The sequence below is a fragment of the Paramormyrops kingsleyae genome, chromosome 25, assembly GCF_048594095.1.
Source record: "Paramormyrops kingsleyae isolate MSU_618 chromosome 25, PKINGS_0.4, whole genome shotgun sequence".
Taxonomy (NCBI): domain Eukaryota; kingdom Metazoa; phylum Chordata; class Actinopteri; order Osteoglossiformes; family Mormyridae; genus Paramormyrops; species Paramormyrops kingsleyae.
In genome coordinates this window covers 1,067,489-1,093,485 of record NC_132821.1, presented here as the reverse complement: position 1 = coordinate 1,093,485, position 25,997 = coordinate 1,067,489, and positions in this window count along the sequence as shown.

The window sequence follows — 25,997 nt, the reverse complement described above, 5'->3', positions numbered from 1 at the left end:
TGCAGTCGTCCCAGGCGGGAAGCAGAGAGCAGGCTCCTAGGTACAGCGTTGGAGCTGCTTCCGCCAGCTCTCTGCTCCGCTTCTCCCGGCTGCTAATTAAGCGCTGGCTCAGGCGGCGAAGGCACTTACGTGTCCTCTGCAGCGGGTACTGTTGTCCGGGCGGGCGCTCCTCCGTGAGGAGGTCCGCGCCCCGGGTGGCCAGCTCCAGGGCTACAGGATCCTACAGTACTTTGGGTTGGGAGCGCCAAAACACAAAGTCTTGCAGGAGACCGATCCGGTGGTGCTCGGTCTCCTGCGTTGTGCTGTTTGGGAGATCCGTCATTCTGTCAGCTTTCGCGGGGAAGGCGAGCAGGGAGGCCGGCAAAGTGCAGCCAGAACGTCGGGTAAACGGGATTTATTTGCCAAAGACGGACAAGCACGGACAACACTCTGACACTACAATGACGGATCTGGCATACATGGGGAGACGCGGACTAATACACATGGGACTAGGCAAGAGAAACAGGACACAGGTGATCACAATTAGGAATGAACGCGAGGTAATGAGGGGGCGTGGCGCACACTAGGATCGTACGGAGCGGATCGTGACACTTACAATGTGCAAAAGTACATGCAATAATATACTAGCACACTGTCAACAAAGCCTCTTAAAATCTACCCCTTATCGCAGAACGTTGCCCTAGGGCAACGAAAAGATAAACTATATTTCAGAACCTGCAAAAAAATAAAATAAATAAATAAATCCTGGAAAAAAAAAAAAAAGACTTCTCTACAGCTTCATAGACACGCACATATTTCTTCTTATCTACTGTTAACGCCAATATAAATAAGATTAGTAAAGGAAGTGCAGCGGGCGGCCTCATTTGCACTCAGTGGGACTGCCGGCCCCATTCACACCTAGATGATCAGGCGGGCCCGTTCGCACCTAGTTGACCGGGCGGCCGCATTTTCGTAGTTGAAAAGGCGCCCGGATTTGCATGCATTTGACCAGGTCGGCCACATTTACACATAGTTGAAAAGGCGGCCGCATTAACATTTAGTGGGCCCCATTCACGCCTAATTTAGGGCGGTGGGGGTGGAGCTGGGGTGTGGGGTGGGGGTTTAGCGCGGTGTGGTTGGAGCTGGGGATGGGCAGTGGCCAGCTCCCGGAGGCCTCCCGGTGCTCCCCGTGGGCCCCTGTGCACTCCCCGGGCCGCCAATGGCAGAGGCCCGGTGGCCAGGAAGGACAAATGTCCCGAAATTGACCAGACGACACCAGGCCTCCTGTCCAGGCAGGGGGCGGAGCCTCCCCAGCCTCGCCGGCCCGCCCGATCTTTGGGGCGGGCCCTGCGGGCGGTACTCCGGTATGGTACCAGCAAGATATCAGGGGAGAGCCGATCGCTTACAGGCTCCGCCATGAGAAGTCGGCCCGGTCGTCTTTCATAGTTGAAAAGGCGGCCTCCGAGTCCTACGTCTGACAGACAGTCAGACGTGATCCACTCTGGCAGGGCCCCTCCCTACACCGAAGACTATGTCGGTTGGAAGAGAATGGCGCACGACGCCCTCCTCTTCCACCACCACCACCACCACCACCACCACCACCACCGACGGGAGAAAGAAAGGGGCCGGTCGGTGGACCAGGCGGCCGGGGCCATAGAGGCGGGCCTGGCCAGGGTTCTGTGCGATGGCCGGTGCCTCTCAAACTCACCCCGCTGCTGCGTTTGGCCTCGGTGGACCAGGCGGCTTTACTTGCAGCTGAGTTTGAGAGGCCTCGCAGACTAACCCCGCTGCAGCTCCAAACCCTAGGCATAGGCCAGACGGGCAACCATAGCTACAGCCTTAGGACAAGGGCAACAGGGGCAGCCTCCGCCCAAGGCCTAAGCATAGGCCGCAGTGACAACCCAGGGGCCAAGGGGACGGGACGGGACGAGGGAGTGACGGAGGGGACACGGAGGGAGCAGGGGGGAACACCGGTGTGCTGCGGGCGGGACTGCAGAGCCGGGCTGGACGGGAGAGGCGGCCTCAGGCAGGGCCGCGGGCAGGACGGGAGAGGCGGCCTCAGGCAGGGCTGCGGGCATGTGTCCAGCAGAGGGGCGCCTCAGCGGGCGCCGCCATCACTTGGTCAGCAGGGGGCGCCTTGGCAGGCACCTCGGGCGTGTGTCCAGCAGGGGGCGCCTCGGCAGGTACCTCGGGCGCCTCAATCACGTGGCCAGCAGGCGGCGCCTCGGCGGGCACCTCAGGCGTGCGGCCAGCAGGGGGCGCCACGGGCAGAGCGGAGGCAGCAGCAGGCGTGCGACCGGCAGGGGGCGCCTCGGCAGGTACCTCGGGCGCCTCAATCACGTGGCCAGCAGGGGGCGCCTCGGCGGGCACCTCAGGCGTGCGGCCAGCAGGGGGCGCCAAGGGCAGAGCGGAGGCAGCTGCAGGCGTGCGACCAGCAGGGTGCGCCTCGGCTGGCGCCGCCGTCACGCGGCCAGCAGGGGGCGCAACCGCGGCCACCTCAGGCAGCTCAGGCGCCGGCAGGACAAGCGAGACGGGCAGTTCAGGCGCCGGCAGGACAGGCGAGACGGGCAGATCAGGCATTTCAAGTGCCGGCAGGACAGGCGAGACAGGCAGTTCAGGTGCTGGCAGGACAGGCGAGACAGGCAGTTCAGGTGCCGGCAGGACAGGCGGCTGGTCTCCGTCGGGACCGACCAGGCGGGTAGGGGTGCAGTCGTCCCAGGCGGGAAGCAGAGAGCAGGCTCCTAGGTACAGCGTTGGAGCTGCTTCCGCCAGCTCTCTGCTCCGCTTCTCCCGGCTGCTAATTAAGCGCTGGCTCAGGCGGCGAAGGCACTTACGTGTCCTCTGCAGCGGGTACTGTTGTCCGGGCGGGCGCTCCTCCGTGAGGAGGTCCGCGCCCCGGGTGGCCAGCTCCAGGGCTACAGGATCCTACAGTACTTTGGGTTGGGAGCGCCAAAACACAAAGTCTTGCAGGAGACCGATCCGGTGGTGCTCGGTCTCCTGCGTTGTGCTGTTTGGGAGATCCGTCATTCTGTCAGCTTTCGCGGGGAAGGCGAGCAGGGAGGCCGGCAAAGTGCAGCCAGAACGTCGGGTAAACGGGATTTATTTGCCAAAGACGGACAAGCACGGACAACACTCTGACACTACAATGACGGATCTGGCATACATGGGGAGACGCGGACTAATACACATGGGACTAGGCAAGAGAAACAGGACACAGGTGATCACAATTAGGAATGAACGCGAGGTAATGAGGGGGCGTGGCGCACACTAGGATCGTACGGAGCGGATCGTGACACTTACAATGTGCAAAAGTACATGCAATAATATACTAGCACACTGTCAACAAAGCCTCTTAAAATCTACCCCTTATCGCAGAACGTTGCCCTAGGGCAACGAAAAGATAAACTATATTTCAGAACCTGCAAAAAAATAAAATAAATAAATAAATCCTGGAAAAAAAAAAAAAAGACTTCTCTACAGCTTCATAGACACGCACATATTTCTTCTTATCTACTGTTAACGCCAATATAAATAAGATTAGTAAAGGAAGTGCAGCGGGCGGCCTCATTTGCACTCAGTGGGACTGCCGGCCCCATTCACACCTAGATGATCAGGCGGGCCCGTTCGCACCTAGTTGACCGGGCGGCCGCATTTTCGTAGTTGAAAAGGCGCCCGGATTTGCATGCATTTGACCAGGTCGGCCACATTTACACATAGTTGAAAAGGCGGCCGCATTAACATTTAGTGGGCCCCATTCACGCCTAATTTAGGGCGGTGGGGGTGGAGCTGGGGTGTGGGGTGGGGGTTTAGCGCGGTGTGGTTGGAGCTGGGGATGGGCAGTGGCCAGCTCCCGGAGGCCTCCCGGTGCTCCCCGTGGGCCCCTGTGCACTCCCCGGGCCGCCAATGGCAGAGGCCCGGTGGCCAGGAAGGACAAATGTCCCGAAATTGACCAGACGACACCAGGCCTCCTGTCCAGGCAGGGGGCGGAGCCTCCCCAGCCTCGCCGGCCCGCCCGATCTTTGGGGCGGGCCCTGCGGGCGGTACTCCGGTATGGTACCAGCAAGATATCAGGGGAGAGCCGATCGCTTACAGGCTCCGCCATGAGAAGTCGGCCCGGTCGTCTTTCATAGTTGAAAAGGCGGCCTCCGAGTCCTACGTCTGACAGACAGTCAGACGTGATCCACTCTGGCAGGGCCCCTCCCTACACCGAAGACTATGTCGGTTGGAAGAGAATGGCGCACGACGCCCTCCTCTTCCACCACCACCACCGACGGGAGAAAGAAAGGGGCCGGTCGGTGGACCAGGCGGCCGGGGCCATAGAGGCGGGCCTGGCCAGGGTTCTGTGCGATGGCCGGTGCCTCTCAAACTCACCCCGCTGCTGCGTTTGGCCTCGGTGGACCAGGCGGCTTTACTTGCAGCTGAGTTTGAGAGGCCTCGCAGACTAACCCCGCTGCAGCTCCAAACCCTAGGCATAGGCCAGACGGGCAACCATAGCTACAGCCTTAGGACAAGGGCAACAGGGGCAGCCTCCGCCCAAGGCCTAAGCATAGGCCGCAGTGACAACCCAGGGGCCAAGGGGACGGGACGGGACGAGGGAGTGACGGAGGGGACACGGAGGGAGCAGGGGGGAACACCGGTGTGCTGCGGGCGGGACTGCAGAGCCGGGCTGGACGGGAGAGGCGGCCTCAGGCAGGGCCGCGGGCAGGACGGGAGAGGCGGCCTCAGGCAGGGCTGCGGGCATGTGTCCAGCAGAGGGGCGCCTCAGCGGGCGCCGCCATCACTTGGTCAGCAGGGGGCGCCTTGGCAGGCACCTCGGGCGTGTGTCCAGCAGGGGGCGCCTCGGCAGGTACCTCGGGCGCCTCAATCACGTGGCCAGCAGGCGGCGCCTCGGCGGGCACCTCAGGCGTGCGGCCAGCAGGGGGCGCCACGGGCAGAGCGGAGGCAGCAGCAGGCGTGCGACCGGCAGGGGGCGCCTCGGCAGGTACCTCGGGCGCCTCAATCACGTGGCCAGCAGGGGGCGCCTCGGCGGGCACCTCAGGCGTGCGGCCAGCAGGGGGCGCCAAGGGCAGAGCGGAGGCAGCTGCAGGCGTGCGACCAGCAGGGTGCGCCTCGGCTGGCGCCGCCGTCACGCGGCCAGCAGGGGGCGCAACCGCGGCCACCTCAGGCAGCTCAGGCGCCGGCAGGACAAGCGAGACGGGCAGTTCAGGCGCCGGCAGGACAGGCGAGACGGGCAGATCAGGCATTTCAAGTGCCGGCAGGACAGGCGAGACGGGCAGATCAGGCATTTCAAGTGCCGGCAGGACAGGCGAGACAGGCAGTTCAGGTGCTGGCAGGACAGGCGAGACAGGCAGTTCAGGTGCCGGCAGGACAGGCGGCTGGTCTCCGTCGGGACCGACCAGGCGGGTAGGGGTGCAGTCGTCCCAGGCGGGAAGCAGAGAGCAGGCTCCTAGGTACAGCGTTGGAGCTGCTTCCGCCAGCTCTCTGCTCCGCTTCTCCCGGCTGCTAATTAAGCGCTGGCTCAGGCGGCGAAGGCACTTACGTGTCCTCTGCAGCGGGTACTGTTGTCCGGGCGGGCGCTCCTCCGTGAGGAGGTCCGCGCCCCGGGTGGCCAGCTCCAGGGCTACAGGATCCTACAGTACTTTGGGTTGGGAGCGCCAAAACACAAAGTCTTGCAGGAGACCGATCCGGTGGTGCTCGGTCTCCTGCGTTGTGCTGTTTGGGAGATCCGTCATTCTGTCAGCTTTCGCGGGGAAGGCGAGCAGGGAGGCCGGCAAAGTGCAGCCAGAACGTCGGGTAAACGGGATTTATTTGCCAAAGACGGACAAGCACGGACAACACTCTGACACTACAATGACGGATCTGGCATACATGGGGAGACGCGGACTAATACACATGGGACTAGGCAAGAGAAACAGGACACAGGTGATCACAATTAGGAATGAACGCGAGGTAATGAGGGGGCGTGGCGCACACTAGGATCGTACGGAGCGGATCGTGACACTTACAATGTGCAAAAGTACATGCAATAATATACTAGCACACTGTCAACAAAGCCTCTTAAAATCTACCCCTTATCGCAGAACGTTGCCCTAGGGCAACGAAAAGATAAACTATATTTCAGAACCTGCAAAAAAATAAAATAAATAAATAAATCCTGGAAAAAAAAAAAAAAAGACTTCTCTACAGCTTCATAGACACGCACATATTTTTTCTTATCTACTGTTAACGCCAATATAAATAAGATTAGTAAAGGAAGTGCAGCGGGCGGCCTCATTTGCACTCAGTGGGACTGCCGGCCCCATTCACACCTAGATGATCAGGCGGGCCCGTTCGCACCTAGTTGACCGGGCGGCCGCATTTTCGTAGTTGAAAAGGCGCCCGGATTTGCATGCATTTGACCAGGTCGGCCACATTTACACATAGTTGAAAAGGCGGCCGCATTAACATTTAGTGGGCCCCATTCACGCCTAATTTAGGGCGGTGGGGGTGGAGCTGGGGTGTGGGGTGGGGGTTTAGCGCGGTGTGGTTGGAGCTGGGGATGGGCAGTGGCCAGCTCCCGGAGGCCTCCCGGTGCTCCCCGTGGGCCCCTGTGCACTCCCCGGGCCGCCAATGGCAGAGGCCCGGTGGCCAGGAAGGACAAATGTCCCGAAATTGACCAGACGACACCAGGCCTCCTGTCCAGGCAGGGGGCGGAGCCTCCCCAGCCTCGCCGGCCCGCCCGATCTTTGGGGCGGGCCCTGCGGGCGGTACTCCGGTATGGTACCAGCAAGATATCAGGGGAGAGCCGATCGCTTACAGGCTCCGCCATGAGAAGTCGGCCCGGTCGTCTTTCATAGTTGAAAAGGCGGCCTCCGAGTCCTACGTCTGACAGACAGTCAGACGTGATCCACTCTGGCAGGGCCCCTCCCTACACCGAAGACTATGTCGGTTGGAAGAGAATGGCGCACGACGCCCTCCTCTTCCACCACCACCACCACCACCACCACCACCACCACCGACGGGAGAAAGAAAGGGGCCGGTCGGTGGACCAGGCGGCCGGGGCCATAGAGGCGGGCCTGGCCAGGGTTCTGTGCGATGGCCGGTGCCTCTCAAACTCACCCCGCTGCTGCGTTTGGCCTCGGTGGACCAGGCGGCTTTACTTGCAGCTGAGTTTGAGAGGCCTCGCAGACTAACCCCGCTGCAGCTCCAAACCCTAGGCATAGGCCAGACGGGCAACCATAGCTACAGCCTTAGGACAAGGGCAACAGGGGCAGCCTCCGCCCAAGGCCTAAGCATAGGCCGCAGTGACAACCCAGGGGCCAAGGGGACGGGACGGGACGAGGGAGTGACGGAGGGGACACGGAGGGAGCAGGGGGGAACACCGGTGTGCTGCGGGCGGGACTGCAGAGCCGGGCTGGACGGGAGAGGCGGCCTCAGGCAGGGCCGCGGGCAGGACGGGAGAGGCGGCCTCAGGCAGGGCTGCGGGCATGTGTCCAGCAGAGGGGCGCCTCAGCGGGCGCCGCCATCACTTGGTCAGCAGGGGGCGCCTTGGCAGGCACCTCGGGCGTGTGTCCAGCAGGGGGCGCCTCGGCAGGTACCTCGGGCGCCTCAATCACGTGGCCAGCAGGCGGCGCCTCGGCGGGCACCTCAGGCGTGCGGCCAGCAGGGGGCGCCACGGGCAGAGCGGAGGCAGCAGCAGGCGTGCGACCGGCAGGGGGCGCCTCGGCAGGTACCTCGGGCGCCTCAATCACGTGGCCAGCAGGGGGCGCCTCGGCGGGCACCTCAGGCGTGCGGCCAGCAGGGGGCGCCAAGGGCAGAGCGGAGGCAGCTGCAGGCGTGCGACCAGCAGGGTGCGCCTCGGCTGGCGCCGCCGTCACGCGGCCAGCAGGGGGCGCAACCGCGGCCACCTCAGGCAGCTCAGGCGCCGGCAGGACAAGCGAGACGGGCAGTTCAGGCGCCGGCAGGACAGGCGAGACGGGCAGATCAGGCATTTCAAGTGCCGGCAGGACAGGCGAGACAGGCAGTTCAGGTGCTGGCAGGACAGGCGAGACAGGCAGTTCAGGTGCCGGCAGGACAGGCGGCTGGTCTCCGTCGGGACCGACCAGGCGGGTAGGGGTGCAGTCGTCCCAGGCGGGAAGCAGAGAGCAGGCTCCTAGGTACAGCGTTGGAGCTGCTTCCGCCAGCTCTCTGCTCCGCTTCTCCCGGCTGCTAATTAAGCGCTGGCTCAGGCGGCGAAGGCACTTACGTGTCCTCTGCAGCGGGTACTGTTGTCCGGGCGGGCGCTCCTCCGTGAGGAGGTCCGCGCCCCGGGTGGCCAGCTCCAGGGCTACAGGATCCTACAGTACTTTGGGTTGGGAGCGCCAAAACACAAAGTCTTGCAGGAGACCGATCCGGTGGTGCTCGGTCTCCTGCGTTGTGCTGTTTGGGAGATCCGTCATTCTGTCAGCTTTCGCGGGGAAGGCGAGCAGGGAGGCCGGCAAAGTGCAGCCAGAACGTCGGGTAAACGGGATTTATTTGCCAAAGACGGACAAGCACGGACAACACTCTGACACTACAATGACGGATCTGGCATACATGGGGAGACGCGGACTAATACACATGGGACTAGGCAAGAGAAACAGGACACAGGTGATCACAATTAGGAATGAACGCGAGGTAATGAGGGGGCGTGGCGCACACTAGGATCGTACGGAGCGGATCGTGACACTTACAATGTGCAAAAGTACATGCAATAATATACTAGCACACTGTCAACAAAGCCTCTTAAAATCTACCCCTTATCGCAGAACGTTGCCCTAGGGCAACGAAAAGATAAACTATATTTCAGAACCTGCAAAAAAATAAAATAAATAAATAAATCCTGGAAAAAAAAAAAAAAGACTTCTCTACAGCTTCATAGACACGCACATATTTCTTCTTATCTACTGTTAACGCCAATATAAATAAGATTAGTAAAGGAAGTGCAGCGGGCGGCCTCATTTGCACTCAGTGGGACTGCCGGCCCCATTCACACCTAGATGATCAGGCGGGCCCGTTCGCACCTAGTTGACCGGGCGGCCGCATTTTCGTAGTTGAAAAGGCGCCCGGATTTGCATGCATTTGACCAGGTCGGCCACATTTACACATAGTTGAAAAGGCGGCCGCATTAACATTTAGTGGGCCCCATTCACGCCTAATTTAGGGCGGTGGGGGTGGAGCTGGGGTGTGGGGTGGGGGTTTAGCGCGGTGTGGTTGGAGCTGGGGATGGGCAGTGGCCAGCTCCCGGAGGCCTCCCGGTGCTCCCCGTGGGCCCCTGTGCACTCCCCGGGCCGCCAATGGCAGAGGCCCGGTGGCCAGGAAGGACAAATGTCCCGAAATTGACCAGACGACACCAGGCCTCCTGTCCAGGCAGGGGGCGGAGCCTCCCCAGCCTCGCCGGCCCGCCCGATCTTTGGGGCGGGCCCTGCGGGCGGTACTCCGGTATGGTACCAGCAAGATATCAGGGGAGAGCCGATCGCTTACAGGCTCCGCCATGAGAAGTCGGCCCGGTCGTCTTTCATAGTTGAAAAGGCGGCCTCCGAGTCCTACTTCTGACAGACAGTCAGACGTGATCCACTCTGGCAGGGCCCCTCCCTACACCGAAGACTATGTCGGTTGGAAGAGAATGGCGCACGACGCCCTCCTCTTCCACCACCACCACCGACGGGAGAAAGAAAGGGGCCGGTCGGTGGACCAGGCGGCCGGGGCCATAGAGGCGGGCCTGGCCAGGGTTCTGTGCGATGGCCGGTGCCTCTCAAACTCACCCCGCTGCTGCGTTTGGCCTCGGTGGACCAGGCGGCTTTACTTGCAGCTGAGTTTGAGAGGCCTCGCAGACTAACCCCGCTGCAGCTCCAAACCCTAGGCATAGGCCAGACGGGCAACCATAGCTACAGCCTTAGGACAAGGGCAACAGGGGCAGCCTCCGCCCAAGGCCTAAGCATAGGCCGCAGTGACAACCCAGGGGCCAAGGGGACGGGACGGGACGAGGGAGTGACGGAGGGGACACGGAGGGAGCAGGGGGGAACACCGGTGTGCTGCGGGCGGGACTGCAGAGCCGGGCTGGACGGGAGAGGCGGCCTCAGGCAGGGCCGCGGGCAGGACGGGAGAGGCGGCCTCAGGCAGGGCTGCGGGCATGTGTCCAGCAGAGGGGCGCCTCAGCGGGCGCCGCCATCACTTGGTCAGCAGGGGGCGCCTTGGCAGGCACCTCGGGCGTGTGTCCAGCAGGGGGCGCCTCGGCAGGTACCTCGGGCGCCTCAATCACGTGGCCAGCAGGCGGCGCCTCGGCGGGCACCTCAGGCGTGCGGCCAGCAGGGGGCGCCACGGGCAGAGCGGAGGCAGCAGCAGGCGTGCGACCGGCAGGGGGCGCCTCGGCAGGTACCTCGGGCGCCTCAATCACGTGGCCAGCAGGGGGCGCCTCGGCGGGCACCTCAGGCGTGCGGCCAGCAGGGGGCGCCAAGGGCAGAGCGGAGGCAGCTGCAGGCGTGCGACCAGCAGGGTGCGCCTCGGCTGGCGCCGCCGTCACGCGGCCAGCAGGGGGCGCAACCGCGGCCACCTCAGGCAGCTCAGGCGCCGGCAGGACAAGCGAGACGGGCAGTTCAGGCGCCGGCAGGACAGGCGAGACGGGCAGATCAGGCATTTCAAGTGCCGGCAGGACAGGCGAGACAGGCAGTTCAGGTGCTGGCAGGACAGGCGAGACAGGCAGTTCAGGTGCCGGCAGGACAGGCGGCTGGTCTCCGTCGGGACCGACCAGGCGGGTAGGGGTGCAGTCGTCCCAGGCGGGAAGCAGAGAGCAGGCTCCTAGGTACAGCGTTGGAGCTGCTTCCGCCAGCTCTCTGCTCCGCTTCTCCCGGCTGCTAATTAAGCGCTGGCTCAGGCGGCGAAGGCACTTACGTGTCCTCTGCAGCGGGTACTGTTGTCCGGGCGGGCGCTCCTCCGTGAGGAGGTCCGCGCCCCGGGTGGCCAGCTCCAGGGCTACAGGATCCTACAGTACTTTGGGTTGGGAGCGCCAAAACACAAAGTCTTGCAGGAGACCGATCCGGTGGTGCTCGGTCTCCTGCGTTGTGCTGTTTGGGAGATCCGTCATTCTGTCAGCTTTCGCGGGGAAGGCGAGCAGGGAGGCCGGCAAAGTGCAGCCAGAACGTCGGGTAAACGGGATTTATTTGCCAAAGACGGACAAGCACGGACAACACTCTGACACTACAATGACGGATCTGGCATACATGGGGAGACGCGGACTAATACACATGGGACTAGGCAAGAGAAACAGGACACAGGTGATCACAATTAGGAATGAACGCGAGGTAATGAGGGGGCGTGGCGCACACTAGGATCGTACGGAGCGGATCGTGACACTTACAATGTGCAAAAGTACATGCAATAATATACTAGCACACTGTCAACAAAGCCTCTTAAAATCTACCCCTTATCGCAGAACGTTGCCCTAGGGCAACGAAAAGATAAACTATATTTCAGAACCTGCAAAAAAATAAAATAAATAAATAAATCCTGGAAAAAAAAAAAAAAGACTTCTCTACAGCTTCATAGACACGCACATATTTCTTCTTATCTACTGTTAACGCCAATATAAATAAGATTAGTAAAGGAAGTGCAGCGGGCGGCCTCATTTGCACTCAGTGGGACTGCCGGCCCCATTCACACCTAGATGATCAGGCGGGCCCGTTCGCACCTAGTTGACCGGGCGGCCGCATTTTCGTAGTTGAAAAGGCGCCCGGATTTGCATGCATTTGACCAGGTCGGCCACATTTACACATAGTTGAAAAGGCGGCCGCATTAACATTTAGTGGGCCCCATTCACGCCTAATTTAGGGCGGTGGGGGTGGAGCTGGGGTGTGGGGTGGGGGTTTAGCGCGGTGTGGTTGGAGCTGGGGATGGGCAGTGGCCAGCTCCCGGAGGCCTCCCGGTGCTCCCCGTGGGCCCCTGTGCACTCCCCGGGCCGCCAATGGCAGAGGCCCGGTGGCCAGGAAGGACAAATGTCCCGAAATTGACCAGACGACACCAGGCCTCCTGTCCAGGCAGGGGGCGGAGCCTCCCCAGCCTCGCCGGCCCGCCCGATCTTTGGGGCGGGCCCTGCGGGCGGTACTCCGGTATGGTACCAGCAAGATATCAGGGGAGAGCCGATCGCTTACAGGCTCCGCCATGAGAAGTCGGCCCGGTCGTCTTTCATAGTTGAAAAGGCGGCCTCCGAGTCCTACGTCTGACAGACAGTCAGACGTGATCCACTCTGGCAGGGCCCCTCCCTACACCGAAGACTATGTCGGTTGGAAGAGAATGGCGCACGACGCCCTCCTCTTCCACCACCACCACCGACGGGAGAAAGAAAGGGGCCGGTCGGTGGACCAGGCGGCCGGGGCCATAGAGGCGGGCCTGGCCAGGGTTCTGTGCGATGGCCACGGGCAGAGCGGAGGCAGCAGCAGGCGTGCGACCGGCAGGGGGCGCCTCGGCAGGTACCTCGGGCGCCTCAATCACGTGGCCAGCAGGGGGCGCCTCGGCGGGCACCTCAGGCGTGCGGCCAGCAGGGGGCGCCACGGGCAGAGCGGAGGCAGCTGCAGGCGTGCGACCAGCAGGGTGCGCCTCGGCTGGCGCCGCCGTCACGCGGCCAGCAGGGGGCGCAACCGCGGCCACCTCAGGCAGCTCAGGCGCCGGCAGGACAAGCGAGACGGGCAGTTCAGGCGCCGGCAGGACAGGCGAGACGGGCAGATCAGGCATTTCCTTTGGGGCGGGCCCTGCGGGCGGTACTCCGGTATGGTACCAGCAAGATATCAGGGGAGAGCCGATCGCTTACAGGCTCCGCCATGAGAAGTCGGCCCGGTCGTCTTTCATAGTTGAAAAGGCGGCCTCCGAGTCCTACGTCTGACAGACAGTCAGACGTGATCCACTCTGGCAGGGCCCCTCCCTACACCGAAGACTATGTCGGTTGGAAGAGAATGGCGCACGACGCCCTCCTCTTCCACCACCGACGGGAGAAAGAAAGGGGCCGGTCGGTGGACCAGGCGGCCGGGGCCATAGAGGCGGGCCTGGCCAGGGTTCTGTGCGATGGCCGGTGCCTCTCAAACTCACCCCGCTGCTGCGTTTGGCCTCGGTGGACCAGGCGGCTTTACTTGCAGCTGAGTTTGAGAGGCCTCGCAGACTAACCCCGCTGCAGCTCCAAACCCTAGGCATAGGCCAGACGGGCAACCATAGCTACAGCCTTAGGACAAGGGCAACAGGGGCAGCCTCCGCCCAAGGCCTAAGCATAGGCCGCAGTGACAACCCAGGGGCCAAGGGGACGGGACGGGACGAGGGAGTGACGGAGGGGACACGGAGGGAGCAGGGGGGAACACCGGTGTGCTGCGGGCGGGACTGCAGAGCCGGGCTGGACGGGAGAGGCGGCCTCAGGCAGGGCCGCGGGCAGGACGGGAGAGGCGGCCTCAGGCAGGGTTGCGGGCATGTGTCCAGCAGAGGGGCGCCTCAGCGGGCGCCGCCATCACTTGGTCAGCAGGGGGCGCCTTGGCAGGCACCTCGGGCGTGTGTCCAGCAGGGGGCGCCTCGGCAGGTACCTCGGGCGCCTCAATCACGTGGCCAGCAGGCGGCGCCTCGGCGGGCACCTCAGGCGTGCGGCCAGCAGGGGGCGCCACGGGCAGAGCGGAGGCAGCAGCAGGCGTGCGACCGGCAGGGGGCGCCTCGGCAGGTACCTCGGGCGCCTCAATCACGTGGCCAGCAGGGGGCGCCTCGGCGGGCACCTCAGGCGTGCGGCCAGCAGGGGGCGCCACGGGCAGAGCGGAGGCAGCTGCAGGCGTGCGACCAGCAGGGTGCGCCTCGGCTGGCGCCGCCGTCACGCGGCCAGCAGGGGGCGCAACCGCGGCCACCTCAGGCAGCTCAGGCGCCGGCAGGACAAGCGAGACGGGCAGTTCAGGCGCCGGCAGGACAGGCAAGACGGGCAGATCAGGCATTTCAAGTGCCGGCAGGACAGGCGAGACGGGCAGATCAGGCATTTCAAGTGCCGGCAGGACAGGCGAGACAGGCAGTTCAGGTGCTGGCAGGACAGGCGAGACAGGCAGTTCAGGTGCCGGCAGGACAGGCGGCTGGTCTCCGTCGGGACCGACCAGGCGGGTAGGGGTGCAGTCGTCCCAGGCGGGAAGCAGAGAGCAGGCTCCTAGGTACAGCGTTGGAGCTGCTTCCGCCAGCTCTCTGCTCCGCTTCTCCCGGCTGCTAATTAAGCGCTGGCTCAGGCGGCGAAGGCACTTACGTGTCCTCTGCAGCGGGTACTGTTGTCCGGGCGGGCGCTCCTCCGTGAGGAGGTCCGCGCCCCGGGTGGCCAGCTCCAGGGCTACAGGATCCTACAGTACTTTGGGTTGGGAGCGCCAAAACACAAAGTCTTGCAGGAGACCGATCCGGTGGTGCTCGGTCTCCTGCGTTGTGCTGTTTGGGAGATCCGTCATTCTGTCAGCTTTCGCGGGGAAGGCGAGCAGGGAGGCCGGCAAAGTGCAGCCAGAACGTCGGGTAAACGGGATTTATTTGCCAAAGACGGACAAGCACGGACAACACTCTGACACTACAATGACGGATCTGGCATACATGGGGAGACGCGGACTAATACACATGGGACTAGGCAAGAGAAACAGGACACAGGTGATCACAATTAGGAATGAACGCGAGGTAATGAGGGGGCGTGGCGCACACTAGGATCGTACGGAGCGGATCGTGACACTTACAATGTGCAAAAGTACATGCAATAATATACTAGCACACTGTCAACAAAGCCTCTTAAAATCTACCCCTTATCGCAGAACGTTGCCCTAGGGCAACGAAAAGATAAACTATATTTCAGAACCTGCAAAAAAATAAAATAAATAAATAAATCCTGGAAAAAAAAAAAAAAGACTTCTCTACAGCTTCATAGACACGCACATATTTCTTCTTATCTACTGTTAACGCCAATATAAATAAGATTAGTAAAGGAAGTGCAGCGGGCGGCCTCATTTGCACTCAGTGGGACTGCCGGCCCCATTCACACCTAGATGATCAGGCGGGCCCGTTCGCACCTAGTTGACCGGGCGGCCGCATTTTCGTAGTTGAAAAGGCGCCCGGATTTGCATGCATTTGACCAGGTCGGCCACATTTACACATAGTTGAAAAGGCGGCCGCATTAACATTTAGTGGGCCCCATTCACGCCTAATTTAGGGCGGTGGGGGTGGAGCTGGGGTGTGGGGTGGGGGTTTAGCGCGGTGTGGTTGGAGCTGGGGATGGGCAGTGGCCAGCTCCCGGAGGCCTCCCGGTGCTCCCCGTGGGCCCCTGTGCACTCCCCGGGCCGCCAATGGCAGAGGCCCGGTGGCCAGGAAGGACAAATGTCCCGAAATTGACCAGACGACACCAGGCCTCCTGTCCAGGCAGGGGGCGGAGCCTCCCCAGCCTCGCCGGCCCGCCCGATCTTTGGGGCGGGCCCTGCGGGCGGTACTCCGGTATGGTACCAGCAAGATATCAGGGGAGAGCCGATCGCTTACAGGCTCCGCCATGAGAAGTCGGCCCGGTCGTCTTTCATAGTTGAAAAGGCGGCCTCCGAGTCCTACGTCTGACAGACAGTCAGACGTGATCCACTCTGGCAGGGCCCCTCCCTACACCGAAGACTATGTCGGTTGGAAGAGAATGGCGCACGACGCCCTCCTCTTCCACCACCACCACCGACGGGAGAAAGAAAGGGGCCGGTCGGTGGACCAGGCGGCCGGGGCCATAGAGGCGGGCCTGGCCAGGGTTCTGTGCGATGGCCGGTGCCTCTCAAACTCACCCCGCTGCTGCGTTTGGCCTCGGTGGACCAGGCGGCTTTACTTGCAGCTGAGTTTGAGAGGCCTCGCAGACTAACCCCGCTGCAGCTCCAAACCCTAGGCATAGGCCAGACGGGCAACCATAGCTACAGCCTTAGGACAAGGGCAACAGGGGCAGCCTCCGCCCAAGGCCTAAGCATAGGCCGCAGTGACAACCCAGGGGCCAAGGGGACGGGACGAGGGAGTGACGGAGGGGACACGGAGGGAGCAGGGGGGAACACCGGTGTGCTGCGGGCGGGACTGCAGAGCCGGGCTGGACGGGAGAGGCGGCCTCAGGCAGGGCCGCGGGCAGGACGGGAGAGGCGGCCTCAGGCAGGGCTGCGGGCATGTGTCCAGCAGAGGGGCGCCTCAGCGGGCGCCGCCATCACTTGGTCAGCAGGGGGCGCCTTGGCAGGCACCTCGGGCGTGTGTCCAGCAGGGGGCGCCTCGGCAGGTACCTCGGGCGCCTCAATCACGTGGCCAGCAGGCGGCGCCTCGGCGGGCACCTCAGGCGTGCGGCCAGCAGGGGGCGCCACGGGCAGAGCGGAGGCAGCAGCAGGCGTGCGACCGGCAGGGGGCGCCTCGGCAGGTACCTCGGGCGCCTCAATCACGTGGCCAGCAGGGGGCGCCTCGGCGGGCACCTCAGGCGTGCGGCCAGCAGGGGGTGCCACGGGCAGAGCGGAGGCAGCTGCAGGCGTGCGACCAGCAGGGTGCGCCTCGGCTGGCGCCGCCGTCACGCGGCCAGCAGGGGGCGCAACCGCGGCCACCTCAGGCAGCTCAGGCGCCGGCAGGACAAGCGAGACGGGCAGTTCAGGCGCCGGCAGGACAGGCAAGACGGGCAGATCAGGCATTTCAAGTGCCGGCAGGACAGGCGAGACGGGCAGATCAGGCATTTCAAGTGCCGGCAGGACAGGCGAGACAGGCAGTTCAGGTGCTGGCAGGACAGGCGAGACAGGCAGTTCAGGTGCCGGCAGGACAGGCGGCTGGTCTCCGTCGGGACCGACCAGGCGGGTAGGGGTGCAGTCGTCCCAGGCGGGAAGCAGAGAGCAGGCTCCTAGGTACAGCGTTGGAGCTGCTTCCGCCAGCTCTCTGCTCCGCTTCTCCCGGCTGCTAATTAAGCGCTGGCTCAGGCGGCGAAGGCACTTACGTGTCCTCTGCAGCGGGTACTGTTGTCCGGGCGGGCGCTCCTCCGTGAGGAGGTCCGCGCCCCGGGTGGCCAGCTCCAGGGCTACAGGATCCTACAGTACTTTGGGTTGGGAGCGCCAAAACACAAAGTCTTGCAGGAGACCGATCCGGTGGTGCTCGGTCTCCTGCGTTGTGCTGTTTGGGAGATCCGTCATTCTGTCAGCTTTCGCGGGGAAGGCGAGCAGGGAGGCCGGCAAAGTGCAGCCAGAACGTCGGGTAAACGGGATTTATTTGCCAAAGACGGACAAGCACGGACAACACTCTGACACTACAATGACGGATCTGGCATACATGGGGAGACGCGGACTAATACACATGGGACTAGGCAAGAGAAACAGGACACAGGTGATCACAATTAGGAATGAACGCGAGGTAATGAGGGGGCGTGGCGCACACTAGGATCGTACGGAGCGGATCGTGACACTTACAATGTGCAAAAGTACATGCAATAATATACTAGCACACTGTCAACAAAGCCTCTTAAAATCTACCCCTTATCGCAGAACGTTGCCCTAGGGCAACGAAAAGATAAACTATATTTCAGAACCTGCAAAAAAATAAAATAAATAAATAAATCCTGGAAAAAAAAAAAAAAAGACTTCTCTACAGCTTCATAGACACGCACATATTTTTTCTTATCTACTGTTAACGCCAATATAAATAAGATTAGTAAAGGAAGTGCAGCGGGCGGCCTCATTTGCACTCAGTGGGACTGCCGGCCCCATTCACACCTAGATGATCAGGCGGGCCCGTTCGCACCTAGTTGACCGGGCGGCCGCATTTTCGTAGTTGAAAAGGCGCCCGGATTTGCATGCATTTGACCAGGTCGGCCACATTTACACATAGTTGAAAAGGCGGCCGCATTAACATTTAGTGGGCCCCATTCACGCCTAATTTAGGGCGGTGGGGGTGGAGCTGGGGTGTGGGGTGGGGGTTTAGCGCGGTGTGGTTGGAGCTGGGGATGGGCAGTGGCCAGCTCCCGGAGGCCTCCCGGTGCTCCCCGTGGGCCCCTGTGCACTCCCCGGGCCGCCAATGGCAGAGGCCCGGTGGCCAGGAAGGACAAATGTCCCGAAATTGACCAGACGACACCAGGCCTCCTGTCCAGGCAGGGGGCGGAGCCTCCCCAGCCTCGCCGGCCCGCCCGATCTTTGGGGCGGGCCCTGCGGGCGGTACTCCGGTATGGTACCAGCAAGATATCAGGGGAGAGCCGATCGCTTACAGGCTCCGCCATGAGAAGTCGGCCCGGTCGTCTTTCATAGTTGAAAAGGCTGCCTCCGAGTCCTACGTCTGACAGACAGTCAGACGTGATCCACTCTGGCAGGGCCCCTCCCTACACCGAAGACTATGTCGGTTGGAAGAGAATGGCGCACGACGCCCTCCTCTTCCACCACCACCACCACCACCACCACCACCACCACCACCACCGACGGGAGAAAGAAAGGGGCCGGTCGGTGGACCAGGCGGCCGGGGCCATAGAGGCGGGCCTGGCCAGGGTTCTGTGCGATGGCCGGTGCCTCTCAAACTCACCCCGCTGCTGCGTTTGGCCTCGGTGGACCAGGCGGCTTTACTTGCAGCTGAGTTTGAGAGGCCTCGCAGACTAACCCCGCTGCAGCTCCAAACCCTAGGCATAGGCCAGACGGGCAACCATAGCTACAGCCTTAGGACAAGGGCAACAGGGGCAGCCTCCGCCCAAGGCCTAAGCATAGGCCGCAGTGACAACCCAGGGGCCAAGGGGACGGGACGGGACGAGGGAGTGACGGAGGGGACACGGAGGGAGCAGGGGGGAACACCGGTGTGCTGCGGGCGGGACTGCAGAGCCGGGCTGGACGGGAGAGGCGGCCTCAGGCAGGGCCGCGGGCAGGACGGGAGAGGCGGCCTCAGGCAGGGCTGCGGGCATGTGTCCAGCAGAGGGGCGCCTCAGCGGGCGCCGCCATCACTTGGTCAGCAGGGGGCGCCTTGGCAGGCACCTCGGGCGTGTGTCCAGCAGGGGGCGCCTCGGCAGGTACCTCGGGCGCCTCAATCACGTGGCCAGCAGGCGGCGCCTCGGCGGGCACCTCAGGCGTGCGGCCAGCAGGGGGCGCCACGGGCAGAGCGGAGGCAGCAGCAGGCGTGCGACCGGCAGGGGGCGCCTCGGCAGGTACCTCGGGCGCCTCAATCACGTGGCCAGCAGGGGGCGCCTCGGCGGGCACCTCAGGCGTGCGGCCAGCAGGGGGCGCCAAGGGCAGAGCGGAGGCAGCTGCAGGCGTGCGACCAGCAGGGTGCGCCTCGGCTGGCGCCGCCGTCACGCGGCCAGCAGGGGGCGCAACCGCGGCCACCTCAGGCAGCTCAGGCGCCGGCAGGACAAGCGAGACGGGCAGTTCAGGCGCCGGCAGGACAGGCGAGACGGGCAGATCAGGCATTTCAAGTGCCGGCAGGACAGGCGAGACAGGCAGTTCAGGTGCTGGCAGGACAGGCGAGACAGGCAGTTCAGGTGCCGGCAGGACAGGCGGCTGGTCTCCGTCGGGACCGACCAGGCGGGTAGGGGTGCAGTCGTCCCAGGCGGGAAGCAGAGAGCAGGCTCCTAGGTACAGCGTTGGAGCTGCTTCCGCCAGCTCTCTGCTCCGCTTCTCCCGGCTGCTAATTAAGCGCTGGCTCAGGCGGCGAAGGCACTTACGTGTCCTCTGCAGCGGGTACTGTTGTCCGGGCGGGCGCTCCTCCGTGAGGAGGTCCGCGCCCCGGGTGGCCAGCTCCAGGGCTACAGGATCCTACAGTACTTTGGGTTGGGAGCGCCAAAACACAAAGTCTTGCAGGAGACCGATCCGGTGGTGCTCGGTCTCCTGCGTTGTGCTGTTTGGGAGATCCGTCATTCTGTCAGCTTTCGCGGGGAAGGCGAGCAGGGAGGCCGGCAAAGTGCAGCCAGAACGTCGGGTAAACGGGATTTATTTGCCAAAGACGGACAAGCACGGACAACACTCTGACACTACAATGACGGATCTGGCATACATGGGGAGACGCGGACTAATACACATGGGACTAGGCAAGAGAAACAGGACACAGGTGATCACAATTAGGAATGAACGCGAGGTAATGAGGGGGCGTGGCGCACACTAGGATCGTACGGAGCGGATCGTGACACTTACAATGTGCAAAAGTACATGCAATAATATACTAGCACACTGTCAACAAAGCCTCTTAAAATCTACCCCTTATCGCAGAACGTTGCCCTAGGGCAACGAAAAGATAAACTATATTTCAGAACCTGCAAAAAAATAAAATAAATAAATAAATCCTGGAAAAAAAAAAAAAAGACTTCTCTACAGCTTCATAGACACGCACATATTTCTTCTTATCTACTGTTAACGCCAATATAAATAAGATTAGTAAAGGAAGTGCAGCGGGCGGCCTCATTTGCACTCAGTGGGACTGCCGGCCCCATTCACACCTAGATGATCAGGCGGGCCCGTTCGCACCTAGTTGACCGGGCGGCCGCATTTTCGTAGTTGAAAAGGCGCCCGGATTTGCATGCATTTGACCAGGTCGGCCACATTTACACATAGTTGAAAAGGCGGCCGCATTAACATTTAGTGGGCCCCATTCACGCCTAATTTAGGGCGGTGGGGGTGGAGCTGGGGTGTGGGGTGGGGGTTTAGCGCGGTGTGGTTGGAGCTGGGGATGGGCAGTGGCCAGCTCCCGGAGGCCTCCCGGTGCTCCCCGTGGGCCCCTGTGCACTCCCCGGGCCGCCAATGGCAGAGGCCCGGTGGCCAGGAAGGACAAATGTCCCGAAATTGACCAGACGACACCAGGCCTCCTGTCCAGGCAGGGGGCGGAGCCTCCCCAGCCTCGCCGGCCCGCCCGATCTTTGGGGCGGGCCCTGCGGGCGGTACTCCGGTATGGTACCAGCAAGATATCAGGGGAGAGCCGATCGCTTACAGGCTCCGCCATGAGAAGTCGGCCCGGTCGTCTTTCATAGTTGAAAAGGCGGCCTCCGAGTCCTACTTCTGACAGACAGTCAGACGTGATCCACTCTGGCAGGGCCCCTCCCTACACCGAAGACTATGTCGGTTGGAAGAGAATGGCGCACGACGCCCTCCTCTTCCACCACCACCACCGACGGGAGAAAGAAAGGGGCCGGTCGGTGGACCAGGCGGCCGGGGCCATAGAGGCGGGCCTGGCCAGGGTTCTGTGCGATGGCCGGTGCCTCTCAAACTCACCCCGCTGCTGCGTTTGGCCTCGGTGGACCAGGCGGCTTTACTTGCAGCTGAGTTTGAGAGGCCTCGCAGACTAACCCCGCTGCAGCTCCAAACCCTAGGCATAGGCCAGACGGGCAACCATAGCTACAGCCTTAGGACAAGGGCAACAGGGGCAGCCTCCGCCCAAGGCCTAAGCATAGGCCGCAGTGACAACCCAGGGGCCAAGGGGACGGGACGGGACGAGGGAGTGACGGAGGGGACACGGAGGGAGCAGGGGGGAACACCGGTGTGCTGCGGGCGGGACTGCAGAGCCGGGCTGGACGGGAGAGGCGGCCTCAGGCAGGGCCGCGGGCAGGACGGGAGAGGCGGCCTCAGGCAGGGCTGCGGGCATGTGTCCAGCAGAGGGGCGCCTCAGCGGGCGCCGCCATCACTTGGTCAGCAGGGGGCGCCTTGGCAGGCACCTCGGGCGTGTGTCCAGCAGGGGGCGCCTCGGCAGGTACCTCGGGCGCCTCAATCACGTGGCCAGCAGGCGGCGCCTCGGCGGGCACCTCAGGCGTGCGGCCAGCAGGGGGCGCCACGGGCAGAGCGGAGGCAGCAGCAGGCGTGCGACCGGCAGGGGGCGCCTCGGCAGGTACCTCGGGCGCCTCAATCACGTGGCCAGCAGGGGGCGCCTCGGCGGGCACCTCAGGCGTGCGGCCAGCAGGGGGCGCCAAGGGCAGAGCGGAGGCAGCTGCAGGCGTGCGACCAGCAGGGTGCGCCTCGGCTGGCGCCGCCGTCACGCGGCCAGCAGGGGGCGCAACCGCGGCCACCTCAGGCAGCTCAGGCGCCGGCAGGACAAGCGAGACGGGCAGTTCAGGCGCCGGCAGGACAGGCGAGACGGGCAGATCAGGCATTTCAAGTGCCGGCAGGACAGGCGAGACAGGCAGTTCAGGTGCTGGCAGGACAGGCGAGACAGGCAGTTCAGGTGCCGGCAGGACAGGCGGCTGGTCTCCGTCGGGACCGACCAGGCGGGTAGGGGTGCAGTCGTCCCAGGCGGGAAGCAGAGAGCAGGCTCCTAGGTACAGCGTTGGAGCTGCTTCCGCCAGCTCTCTGCTCCGCTTCTCCCGGCTGCTAATTAAGCGCTGGCTCAGGCGGCGAAGGCACTTACGTGTCCTCTGCAGCGGGTACTGTTGTCCGGGCGGGCGCTCCTCCGTGAGGAGGTCCGCGCCCCGGGTGGCCAGCTCCAGGGCTACAGGATCCTACAGTACTTTGGGTTGGGAGCGCCAAAACACAAAGTCTTGCAGGAGACCGATCCGGTGGTGCTCGGTCTCCTGCGTTGTGCTGTTTGGGAGATCCGTCATTCTGTCAGCTTTCGCGGGGAAGGCGAGCAGGGAGGCCGGCAAAGTGCAGCCAGAACGTCGGGTAAACGGGATTTATTTGCCAAAGACGGACAAGCACGGACAACACTCTGACACTACAATGACGGATCTGGCATACATGGGGAGACGCGGACTAATACACATGGGACTAGGCAAGAGAAACAGGACACAGGTGATCACAATTAGGAATGAACGCGAGGTAATGAGGGGGCGTGGCGCACACTAGGATCGTACGGAGCGGATCGTGACACTTACAATGTGCAAAAGTACATGCAATAATATACTAGCACACTGTCAACAAAGCCTCTTAAAATCTACCCCTTATCGCAGAACGTTGCCCTAGGGCAACGAAAAGATAAACTATATTTCAGAACCTGCAAAAAAATAAAATAAATAAATAAATCCTGGAAAAAAAAAAAAAAAGACTTCTCTACAGCTTCATAGACACGCACATATTTTTTCTTATCTACTGTTAACGCCAATATAAATAAGATTAGTAAAGGAAGTGCAGCGGGCGGCCTCATTTGCACTCAGTGGGACTGCCGGCCCCATTCACACCTAGATGATCAGGCGGGCCCGTTCGCACCTAGTTGACCGGGCGGCCGCATTTTCGTAGTTGAAAAGGCGCCCGGATTTGCATGCATTTGACCAGGTCGGCCACATTTACACATAGTTGAAAAGGCGGCCGCATTAACATTTAGTGGGCCCCATTCACGCCTAATTTAGGGCGGTGGGGGTGGAGCTGGGGTGTGGGGTGGGGGTTTAGCGCGGTGTGGTTGGAGCTGGGGATGGGCAGTGGCCAGCTCCCGGAGGCCTCCCGGTGCTCCCCGTGGGCCCCTGTGCACTCCCCGGGCCGCCAATGGCAGAGGCCCGGTGGCCAGGAAGGACAAATGTCCCGAAATTGACCAGACGACACCAGGCCTCCTGTCCAGGCAGGGGGCGGAGCCTCCCCAGCCTCGCCGGCCCGCCCGATCTTTGGGGCGGGCCCTGCGGGCGGTACTCCGGTATGGTACCAGCAAGATATCAGGGGAGAGCCGATCGCTTACAGGCTCCGCCATGAGAAGTCGGCCCGGTCGTCTTTCATAGTTGAAAAGGCGGCCTCCGAGTCCTACGTCTGACAGACAGTCAGACGTGATCCACTCTGGCAGGGCCCCTCCCTACACCGAAGACTATGTCGGTTGGAAGAGAATGGCGCACGACGCCCTCCTCTTCCACCACCACCACCACCACCACCACCACCGACGGGAGAAAGAAAGGGGCCGGTCGGTGGACCAGGCGGCCGGGGCCATAGAGGCGGGCCTGGCCAGGGTTCTGTGCGATGGCCGGTGCCTCTCAAACTCACCCCGCTGCTGCGTTTGGCCTCGGTGGACCAGGCGGCTTTACTTGCAGCTGAGTTTGAGAGGCCTCGCAGACTAACCCCGCTGCAGCTCCAAACCCTAGGCATAGGCCAGACGGGCAACCATAGCTACAGCCTTAGGACAAGGGCAACAGGGGCAGCCTCCGCCCAAGGCCTAAGCATAGGCCGCAGTGACAACCCAGGGGCCAAGGGGACGGGACGGGACGAGGGAGTGACGGAGGGGACACGGAGGGAGCAGGGGGGAACACCGGTGTGCTGCGGGCGGGACTGCAGAGCCGGGCTGGACGGGAGAGGCGGCCTCAGGCAGGGCCGCGGGCAGGACGGGAGAGGCGGCCTCAGGCAGGGTTGCGGGCATGTGTCCAGCAGAGGGGCGCCTCAGCGGGCGCCGCCATCACTTGGTCAGCAGGGGGCGCCTTGGCAGGCACCTCGGGCGTGTGTCCAGCAGGGGGCGCCTCGGCAGGTACCTCGGGCGCCTCAATCACGTGGCCAGCAGGCGGCGCCTCGGCGGGCACCTCAGGCGTGCGGCCAGCAGGGGGCGCCACGGGCAGAGCGGAGGCAGCAGCAGGCGTGCGACCGGCAGGGGGCGCCTCGGCAGGTACCTCGGGCGCCTCAATCACGTGGCCAGCAGGGGGCGCCTCGGCGGGCACCTCAGGCGTGCGGCCAGCAGGGGGCGCCACGGGCAGAGCGGAGGCAGCTGCAGGCGTGCGACCAGCAGGGTGCGCCTCGGCTGGCGCCGCCGTCACGCGGCCAGCAGGGGGCGCAACCGCGGCCACCTCAGGCAGCTCAGGCGCCGGCAGGACAAGCGAGACGGGCAGTTCAGGCGCCGGCAGGACAGGCAAGACGGGCAGATCAGGCATTTCAAGTGCCGGCAGGACAGGCGAGACGGGCAGATCAGGCATTTCAAGTGCCGGCAGGACAGGCGAGACAGGCAGTTCAGGTGCTGGCAGGACAGGCGAGACAGGCAGTTCAGGTGCCGGCAGGACAGGCGGCTGGTCTCCGTCGGGACCGACCAGGCGGGTAGGGGTGCAGTCGTCCCAGGCGGGAAGCAGAGAGCAGGCTCCTAGGTACAGCGTTGGAGCTGCTTCCGCCAGCTCTCTGCTCCGCTTCTCCCGGCTGCTAATTAAGCGCTGGCTCAGGCGGCGAAGGCACTTACGTGTCCTCTGCAGCGGGTACTGTTGTCCGGGCGGGCGCTCCTCCGTGAGGAGGTCCGCGCCCCGGGTGGCCAGCTCCAGGGCTACAGGATCCTACAGTACTTTGGGTTGGGAGCGCCAAAACACAAAGTCTTGCAGGAGACCGATCCGGTGGTGCTCGGTCTCCTGCGTTGTGCTGTTTGGGAGATCCGTCATTCTGTCAGCTTTCGCGGGGAAGGCGAGCAGGGAGGCCGGCAAAGTGCAGCCAGAACGTCGGGTAAACGGGATTTATTTGCCAAAGACGGACAAGCACGGACAACACTCTGACACTACAATGACGGATCTGGCATACATGGGGAGACGCGGACTAATACACATGGGACTAGGCAAGAGAAACAGGACACAGGTGATCACAATTAGGAATGAACGCGAGGTAATGAGGGGGCGTGGCGCACACTAGGATCGTACGGAGCGGATCGTGACACTTACAATGTGCAAAAGTACATGCAATAATATACTAGCACACTGTCAACAAAGCCTCTTAAAATCTACCCCTTATCGCAGAACGTTGCCCTAGGGCAACGAAAAGATAAACTATATTTCAGAACCTGCAAAAAAATAAAATAAATAAATAAATCCTGGAAAAAAAAAAAAAAGACTTCTCTACAGCTTCATAGACACGCACATATTTCTTCTTATCTACTGTTAACGCCAATATAAATAAGATTAGTAAAGGAAGTGCAGCGGGCGGCCTCATTTGCACTCAGTGGGACTGCCGGCCCCATTCACACCTAGATGATCAGGCGGGCCCGTTCGCACCTAGTTGACCGGGCGGCCGCATTTTCGTAGTTGAAAAGGCGCCCGGATTTGCATGCATTTGACCAGGTCGGCCACATTTACACATAGTTGAAAAGGCGGCCGCATTAACATTTAGTGGGCCCCATTCACGCCTAATTTAGGGCGGTGGGGGTGGAGCTGGGGTGTGGGGTGGGGGTTTAGCGCGGTGTGGTTGGAGCTGGGGATG